The sequence below is a fragment of the Chiloscyllium punctatum genome, chromosome 29, assembly GCF_047496795.1.
Source record: "Chiloscyllium punctatum isolate Juve2018m chromosome 29, sChiPun1.3, whole genome shotgun sequence".
Classification (NCBI taxonomy): Eukaryota; Metazoa; Chordata; class Chondrichthyes; order Orectolobiformes; family Hemiscylliidae; genus Chiloscyllium; species Chiloscyllium punctatum.
Window position 1 is genome coordinate 49,991,966 of NC_092767.1, and position 10,087 is coordinate 50,002,052.

A 10,087-nucleotide genomic window follows, 5' to 3' on the forward strand; every position below is an offset into this window, starting at 1 on the left:
TCTTTTGTAATGGCAACCGTATTCAACTCAGCCCCCTGGCTCCCTTTAATTGTTGGGATATTACTCATGTCTTCTGCTGTGAAGACTGTCACAGAGTACTTATTAAGTTCTCCTCTATTTCATTATCTCCCATCACTAGGTTCCAGCATCAGTTTGAAGTGGCCCAATGTCTACTTTTGCCTGTTGTTTGTTTCTTATGAATTGAAAGAAACTTTTACTGTCATTTCTAATATTACTGGCGAGCCTATCTTCATATTTGATCCTCTCCTTCCTTATTTCTCTCTTTGTTATCCTCTGTTTGTTTTTGTAGCCTTTGTTGTATTCTCTCCCTAGTTATCCTTTTGTTCCTAATGTATTCATAAAATCCCTTTGGATTATCCTTAACCCTGTTTGCCGAAGCTATCTCATGTACCCTTTTTCTCATCCTGATTTCCACATTAAGTATGCTCCTAGTGACTTTGTACTCTTCTAAGGATTCACTCGATCTCTGCTGTCTGTACCTGACAAATACTTCCTTCTTTTACTTGACCAAACCTTAATTCCTCCAGTTATTCAGCATTCCTTGCATCTACCAGCCTTTCCTTTCACCTTAACAGAACCATACTTTCTCTGGACTCTCGTCATCTCATGTTTGTAGGCTTCCCATTTTCCAGCCCTGTGTAGCTCTGAGTGTGAGTTTAGAGACACAAACTGGATGGAGCGAAGAGCCACCTCTGTTCTGGATGATGTCATCATTCTCTGATTTTGGTCTGAAGGTTCTGATTATTGTTGTCTTTGTTTTGAGAAAATGTGACCGAGAGGAAGTTCCAGCTGTTGGTGTGGTCGGTATCAGCTTCAGGTTCTGTGTTAGAGTGCTCATTCACAGAGAGAATTTCCCAAATCAGTCAGATAACTGAATGACCAAGGAAAGCTGTGAGATAACAGTGTGCAGAAGAACACATCTTAAGGAGCTCGACAACATGAGGTATTGAATGTCTGAATAGCCTCAGAAAAACGAAGGTCATCGCTGAAAAGAATATCAAAAGACATTGAGATGTTGAGGAGAATGATAGTGAGTGAAATAATGTCAGGATTGTTGTTTGAAGCCAAATTGGAATGAACACTTCAGAACTAATTGGATCAGATTAATCCAGTATCCAATTACCAATGTAAATCTCAGTGATATCACATCATTAAAATAAACCTGTTGTCATAACTTGTTTGTTCAAAATGATAATAAAAAAGTTGAAGACGTAATCACGGTTTCCCAGTGGAGATACCACACAATATAAAACAAAGTCTCTGGAACTGTGTCAGCTCCATCTCCGAGAGAATTCTCCAATTCCGACAGATTGTCAGCAGCAGGAAGGGAAAGGTTGTGTCACAAACAACGAAATGGATCTTCTCAGGGAAAGGATCAATAGAGTGTACAACACCATCCTCGCTGTCGTTGGTGTTCCTGGTAAGTCATGTAACAACTTAACTTATATAAACCTCTGCATTGAATCATCCTTATTTCTATAGACAACTGATAACTATTATATTTCCATTTAGCAAGGCAAATCCCACTGTCAGACAATAGTGTCCTCACTGACTGAGTTTAAAGTGAATAGTTTGTCAGTTCGGAGGCTCCTCAGTAATGTGCAGCATTGTGTGTTTCCCTATACTGTGCAGGATGGGTTTACACTGAGGCCACATTGATGGAGTTTGGCTGAACACCGGTCCTGGCTGGTCTAGAAAGGGTTTCGGAAGACCACCCTCTCTCTGTGGTAGTTCACAGCCTGCTATCGGTCAGATGGTTTTGTAACAACCCACCTCTCAGTGACACCTGGTGTTTCCCATTCCTTGATGGAAAGGGATTGTGTTGGTGGATCTTGTTCAGGCAACTCGCTCCAAATGGGAGCCCAGATACAACAGGGCAATGGGTGGGTTCAGCAGGTCATTAGGGATGAGGAGACATTGGGGGCTGCAGATGCTGGAGAAATCAGAGTTGATAGAGTATTGTGCTGGAAAAAAGCACAGCAGGTCAGGCAGCATCTGGGGAGCAAGAGAGTCGACTTTTCAGGCAGGACCCTTTCTCAGGACCGTTACAATGACCAATGTTGCATGGATTCAGGTTTTATTTGTGTGAGGAGATCATGGGCAGAGGGGGAGGAGTCGTTTCAAATGTTGAAGAGGGGTCGTGCCCGAAACATCGAGTCTCTTGCTCCTGGGATGCTGCCTGACCTGCTGGACCTGTTCCAGCACCACACTCTACCAACTCACATCATCCGGAGTGATAAGTGATGGTCAGCATGGATGACTTTAACCGTTTAGTGTGTTTTTGTCAGTCTGTGGATGTGAGGGACCATGATATTTGTGAGGACAGATCACCGGGAGGGGTGTTGAGCACAGGGTTCCAGTTATGATATGTATTGTTCATAGAGTCATAGAGTCAGAGAGATGTACAGCATGGAAACAGACCCTTTGGTCCAACCTGTCCACGCCGTCCAGATATCACATCCCACTCGAGTCCGACCTGCCAGCACCCTCCAAACCATTTCTATTCATATACCCATCCAAATGCCTCTTAAATGTTGCAATTGTACCAGCCTCCACTACATCCTCTGGCAGCTCATTCCATACATGTACCACCCTCTGCGTGAAAAAGTTGCCCTTTAGGTGTCTTCTTTATCTTTCACCTCTCGCCCTAAACCTATGCTCTCTAGTACTGGATTCCCCAATCCCAGGGAAAAGACTTTGTCCATTTATCCTATCCATGCCCCTCGTAATTTTGTAAACCTCTGTAAGGTAATCCCTCAGCCTCCGATGCTCCAGGGAAAACAGTCTCTCCGTCCAGCTCAAATCCTCCAACCCTGGCAACATCCTTGGAAATTTTTTCTGAATCTTTCAAGTTTCACAACATCTTTCCGATAAGAAGGTGACCAGAATTGCACGCAATATTCCAACAGTGGCCTACCCAACGTCCTCTACAGCCGCAACATGACCTGCCAACTCCTGTACTCAATACTCTGACCAATAAAGGAAAGCATACCAAACGCCTTCTTCACTATCCTATCTACCTGCGACTCCACTTTCAAGGAGCGATGAAACTGCACTCCAAGGTCTCTTTGTTCAGCAACACTCCCAAGGACCTTACCATTAAGTGTATAAGTCCTACTAAGATTTGCTTTCCCAAAATGCAGCATCTCACATTTTTCTGAATTAAACTCCATCTGCCTCTTCTCAGCCCATTGGCCCATCTGGTCCAGATCCTGTTGTAATCTGAGGTAGCCCTCTTCGCTGTCCACTACACCTCCAATTTTGGTGTCAACTGCAAACTTACTAACTGTACCTCTTATGGTTGCATCCAAATCATTTATGTAAATGACAAAAAGTAATGGACCCAGCACCGATCCTTGTGGCACTCCAGTGGTCAGAGGCCTCCAGTCTGAAAAACAATCCTCCACCAGCACCCTCTGTCTTCTACCTTTGAGCCAGTTCTGTAACCAAGTGGCTAGTTCTCCCTGTATTCCATGAGATCTAACCTTGCTAATCAGTCTCCCATGGGGAACCTTGTCGAACGCCTTACTGAAGTTCATATAGATCACATCTACTGCTCTGCCCTCATCAATCTTCTTTGTTACTTCTTCAAAATCTCAATCCAGTTTGTGAGACATGATTTCCCACGCACAAAGCCATATTGACTATCCCTAATCAGTCCTTGCCTTTCCAAATACATGTACATCCTGTCCTTCAGGATTCCCGCCAACAATTGTCCACCACCGAGGTCAGGCTCACCGGTCTATAGTTCCCTGGCTTGTCTTTACCACCCTTCTTAAACAGTGGCACCACGTTTGCTAACCTCCAGTCTTCCGGCACCTCACCTGTGACTATCGATGATACAAATATCTCAGCAAGAGGCCCAGCAATCACTTCTCTAGCTTCCCACAGAGTTCTCTGGTACACCTGATCAGATCCTGGGAATGTATCCACCTTTAACCGTTTCAAGACATCCAGCACTTACTCCTCTGTAATCTGGACATTTTGCAAGATGTCACCATCTATTTCCCTACAGTCTGTACCTTCCGTATCCTTTGCCACAGTAAATGCCGATGCAAAATATTCATTTAATATCTTCCCCATTTTCTGTGGCTCCACACAAAGGCTGCCTTGCTGATCTTTGAGGGACCCTATTCTCTCCCTGGTTATCCTTTTGCTCTTAATATATTTGTAAAAACCCTTTGGATTCTCCTTAATTCTATTTGCCAACACTATCTCATGACCCCTTTTTGTCCTCCTGATTTCCTTCTTAAGTATACTCCTACTTCCTTTTTCCTCTATTAAGGATTCACTCGATCTATCCTGTCTATACCTGAAATATGCTTCCTTCTTTTTCTTCAACAAGTTGAATTGTTTAATTATTTGATTGTCAAAAAAATGTCCAAGTGAGCCATTTGTAAAATGATGCACAGTGCCACGGTGCAGTGTTTAATAGGACAAACACTGAGATCTGGAGCATTGTGGCAGCAGCTCTCCCACAGAGGATCAAACAACTTTGTCCAACAGGATGCTTCCCACTTTGCTCTTTGTTGCTGTTATCCTTTGATATTCCCCACACGATAATGGTCTATATGAAGGTGTTTCCATGTGCATTCATTTGGGAATGTTATTTTGTTTTTGGCGATCAATTTTGACAAATACTTATTAGTCTGTAATGCCAAAATGTGGTACAATTCTAGTGATCTCCGTGGAGAATGCTGTGGGGTATTCCAGCCCCAGTGTGTGCTCTGAATCTGGGAGGGGGAATCTCCATTCACAAGGAGAGGGATGAGGAGAGGAACTTGGGAGCGTGAGCCTGAGCATCAGGCAGGAAGCTTTGCTTCCTCCCAGATACAGTGTCTGCTTTCTAAACCAGAGACCAGTGTTGTTTGATTTCAGATTTTATTTGTGTGAGGGCTGTGCTGTACTATCTTGGACAGATGAGGGACGTCATATGAAATGTTGAAGTTTTTCTGATTGAGGTGGGTATCCAACCTGGGGCATGGTGATTGGATTCGCTGCTGAATACCTTCATGGATCCAATCATCAAGATGTTCAATCCTGTCCATGAGGGAGGGACTCAATGCCCTATCATTTGTTCATCTGTATTGTGGAGGCTATCCATTCTGGGATACTGTGGGGTGATTCAATGCCCTGTCCTGTAGTTCATACAGTGTGGATATAGAATTCTGGAGGCAAACTGAACTGTGGAGACTCCAAAACCCAATACAGTAATTTTGTGATCAATGTCCATATTAGGTGTCTGTTATTCCTTGTTTTACTGATCCCAGGTGTCTTTGTGTGGATGCTGTGGGCTTATGGGAAATGTCAGTCAGAGTAATCTGGAAAGCAGGTGAAATCGACTGCTGTTGAACTAAAAACCCCTCGAGTATATGACCGTGTTTCTGTGAGTAATCTGCTGCTCATGTTCTTCCCTGTGTCCTTTAAATGTACAAATGATACATTTGGAGAGAGCTTGCTGACATTGTTCAGATTCTTTAAACTTCATATGACATGGAACAACAATTATCTTTGTTTCATTGCATACAGTTTGGGCTCAGGCACAGAGAATGTTTGATTAATAACCTCAAGTCTCTTTTTTTTCCTTTTTCTTACAGTTGATCTAGCAGTGATTACAATCTTAGTTCGGGGCAAATGTGGTCTTTCTCCATGCAGCACTCGCTATCTCGTGGCCATGACAACATCAGACCTATTGTTCATTATTTTTTATGTCATCCTTCACCTACTGAAACGCTATTATCCAATGAGTTTCCTGCACATCACTCCTGTCTGTAGTGTCCTCTATGCCCTCGGCCGCTTGAGCATTGATTGTTCTGCATGGTTCACCATTGCTTTTTCCTTTGATCGATTTGTCGCCATTTGTTTACATGAGATGAAAACTAAGTATTGCACAGGGAAAACTGCAACGAGAGTTCTAGCAACAATCTGCATCTTCTTTTGTTTAAAGAACATTCCCAACTCCTTTGTGTATTACCCTGGAAAGATGATCAATAATGTTCCATGGTACTGTTATACCAGGTCTAGTTATTCTAATGACCCTCGGTGGATAGGTTTTAGATATTTTGAGACTTTTTTAACACCAATGTTCCCATTCATTTTTATTCTCTTTATCAACATTCTGACTGTCAGACATATCTTCGAGGCCATTAAGGTGCGGAAGGAACTGAGAGGTCAGAGAAAAATAGAGAATGATCCAGAGGTAGAGAGCAGGAAGAATTCTGTGATTTTACTCTTTGCCATGTCTGCCAGCTTCATACTTCTCTGGTTGTTGCATATTTTATATTTCTTTAATGCTGGTTATTCCTTGGATTCTGTTTCTCTTGGTCTCTTTGCTCAGATTGGATATATGCTGAGGAACTGAAGTTGCTGCACAAATGCCCTTATTTATGTGGTGACACAGACACATTTCAGAGACCAGTTAAAGTATGCCGTGACATATCCAGTTAGAACAATAATTCAATTGGTGAATCAATCCAAGTAACTCAGAGCCAACGTTGGATGCAGCAGATAACGGAACGAGGAGTCCACGTGAGGAATGGACCGAAAGGAGAAGGAGGAGCAGCAACATGATAACACTCCTTTCCTCATGGGCAAGGACTGACTCCATCTGAGGAGCAAAATGACAGAGACTGGAGGGGTAAAGCCAGTGTAAAGGGCTGTTAGTAATCAGCAACAATTAGTAGGAAGTGGGACAACAAAAGCAAAACCAAATATACACAAAAACTACATTTACCCCAAGTAATCCGTTCTCAGTGAGTGAAGAGGATAGAAAAATAAATGATGTGGAGGAAGGTGTAATCGTTCACTGCAGGCCAGAGAGGGAAATGTAATGACAGGCTCCTGTCCACTCTTCCTTAAAACGTGCCCTTTTTTAATATCAATAAAGTCACCCCTCAAAAAGTCCTTTTCTTTCCAGCCCATTTTTATATCTCAAACCCTCCATTCCTGGCAACATCTTGGTAAAGCTTTCTTAAACCATCTCCAGTTTAATAATATCCTTCCAATAACAGGGTGACCAAAATTGCACACATTAATCCAGAAGAGGCCTCACCAATGCCTAATACAAGTTCAATATAATGTCAGAACCCCTATACTCAAAGGTCTGAGTAATGAAAGCAAGCATGCTAAATACTTTCTGAACCACCCTGTTTTCCATGTGATGTAAATTGCAGAGAATTATGTCCCTGAACCCTGAGATTGCTCTGCTCTTCAACACTACCCAGGGTCTTACTATTAAATACTGTCCTTGTTTGTATTACCACAATGCAATACCTCATGTTTATCCAAACTCTATCTAACACTCCTCAGCCCTTTAACCCAATTGATCAAGATCTCTTTGTAATCTTGGGTAACATTCTTCACTGCCCTTTTTACCATTTTGGTGTTGTCCTCAAGCTTACGAAACATGCCTCTTGTATAAATGATTTGGATGAGAATATAGATAACAAACAGAAGTGGAACACCGCTGGGTCACAGGCCTCCAATCTGAAAAACAATGCTCCACCATGACCTGCTGTCTTCTACCATGAAGCTAATCATATATCCAATTGGCAAGCTCAGCCTGACTTCCATCTGATCGATCTTGACTGATCTGTCTACCATGGAGATCCTTGTCAAAGGCTTTACCAAAGGCCAAGCAAACAACATTTACCGCTCTGTCCTCAATCATTTTGCTTACTTCGAGAAACAAACCCAATCAAGTGTGTGAGATATGATGTTCCTCATACAAAGCCATGCTGACTAACTCTAATCAATTCTTTCCTCTCCAACCTATCTCAATCCTAACTTTCAAAATTACCTCCAACCACTTACCCACTAATGAAATCAGACTCACAGGTCAATAGTTTCACATCCCTTCTTAAACAATGACATATTAGCCACACCCCAGTCCTCCAGTTCTTCACCTGTGTTTATTGATGATACAAATATTTCTGCTAGGGGTCCTGCAATTTTCTCCATAACTTTCTACTGGGACATACTTGATCAGGTCCTGGAGGTTTATCTATCTGGTACTTTCTCTTCCTTTTCAAAACATCAGTATTTATTTCATGATTTCTCAAGTCTTCATTTCTTTACCAACAGTAAAAACTGATGTGCAATATTAAATTACATCTCTCCCATCTCAAGTTTCAACACAAAGACAACCTCGTTAGTTTTTAAGGCGTCCTACTCTCTCTCCAGTTGCGCCCTCACTCTTAATATATTTATCGAATCTCTTTGGATTATCTTTACCTTATATGCCAAGGGTATCTCATATCTCCTCTTTGCCTTCCTCATTTCCTTCTGAAGAATGCCCCTACAGTCTTTATACTCTTCAAGACATTCAGTTGATCCCAACTGTCAGTCTAATAGATGATTATTTTTTATTCTTGACTTGAACTTCAGCATTTTTATTCATCCATTGTTCCCTAATCTTACCAGCCTTGCCTTTCACTCTAACAGGAACAGAATGCTTCTGAACTCTTGTTGTCACACTTTCGAAGGCCTCCTACTTTTCAGTCATCATTTTACCTGCAATCAGTCTATGCCAATCAACTTTTGAAAGGTCTTGTTTCATACTCTTATAATTTGTCTTATTCCAATTAAGACCTTTAACTTTTACGGAAGACTTATCCTTTTACCTAACTATTTGAATAATATTAATTTTGCTATCACTGGTCCCAAAGTGTTCTCCTGTTAACACTTCAGTCACAGCCCTGCCTTATTTCCCAAGTGAAGTTCAAAGTTTATTCTTTCTTCTGTAGGAACCTTTATATATTGATAAAATCTTTTCGCAACTGAACAAATTCTTCACCATCAAAACCTTTAGCACCATGATAGCCTGGGTCAAATGTTTGGAAAATCAAAAATTCCCTATTCTTACAATCCTATTATTCTTCCATATATTTAAGATCTCTCTACATATTTGCTTCTCAATTGCCTTCTGACTATTGGAGAACCGATAATACAATCCCATCACGGTGATCATCCCATTCTTATTTCGAACTTCAACCTACATATTGTCACTAAATGATCCCTCAGAGATATCTTCTCCAATTACAGTAGTAATATTTTCCTTAATCAAAAATGCCACTCCCCCTCCTCTCTTGCCTCTCTTTCTATCCTTCCCATACCATCTAAAACCCTGAACTCTGAGCTGCCAGTCTTTTCCATTCCTCTGTCAAGTTTCTGTAATGGCTTCGATATCCCAGTCCCATGTTCTCTGACATGCCCTGAGTTCATCAGCCTTATCCATAAGACTCTTGCATTGAAATAAATGCAGTTTAAGTATTCAGTGTTCCTTTCTTCTGACTTGCTCTTGAATGTCTTTCCTAAATAACTTGTTGGTTTCTGATTCAGAACCATTGTCATCTTTCTTTCCATTTCCAATGTTACACAGAAAGCCCCTCAGCTCCCCCCCCTCCCCCCCCACCCCCACTTAAATATGTGCAAGCTCCAAAAATAGAACGAGCAAATCTCCCCACCAGGATATTGGTCTAGTTCAGATGAAACCCATCCTTTTAAACAGGTCTTTTCTGTTTTAGGAGTGTTACAACCGCACTGATAAGTGAACTTAAGGCCAATGATTCTGATCAAATCTAACTGCTGCTTTTAAAACCCGAAAGAAAATAATGTACTGCTGAAAGAACCAAAACTTTGCTAGTTTTTCCAAAAAAAAGTATTTTAGTTTGACTTTAAAACAACCAGAAGTGCAAATTAGATACAAACTAATGCAATTTAAAATTCTGATTCGAAGGATTAGGCCATCGTACAGGTTGGCAATTACAACTCTGCCTCCTAATTAGTATTTACAGACAGCCTGTGGCCTTCTACTGGGACCACATTTAATTCATTCAAGATGAACGTACATGTGACTGCTACACGATTATTTTAAAATTCCACCCAAATTCTCCCCGCCATTCATACTATGGTAGCGGCTGTCCCTAATATAACTTCACATCAAAATATAGAAGTCTGTACATCCCATTCTGTGATATCCTTGCTTACCTCTAAACGTGCTAAACATCTCACTGTGGCTCGACTCTGTCGCTATGAGATTTCAATATTTCAGAATCCACTTCTCTCC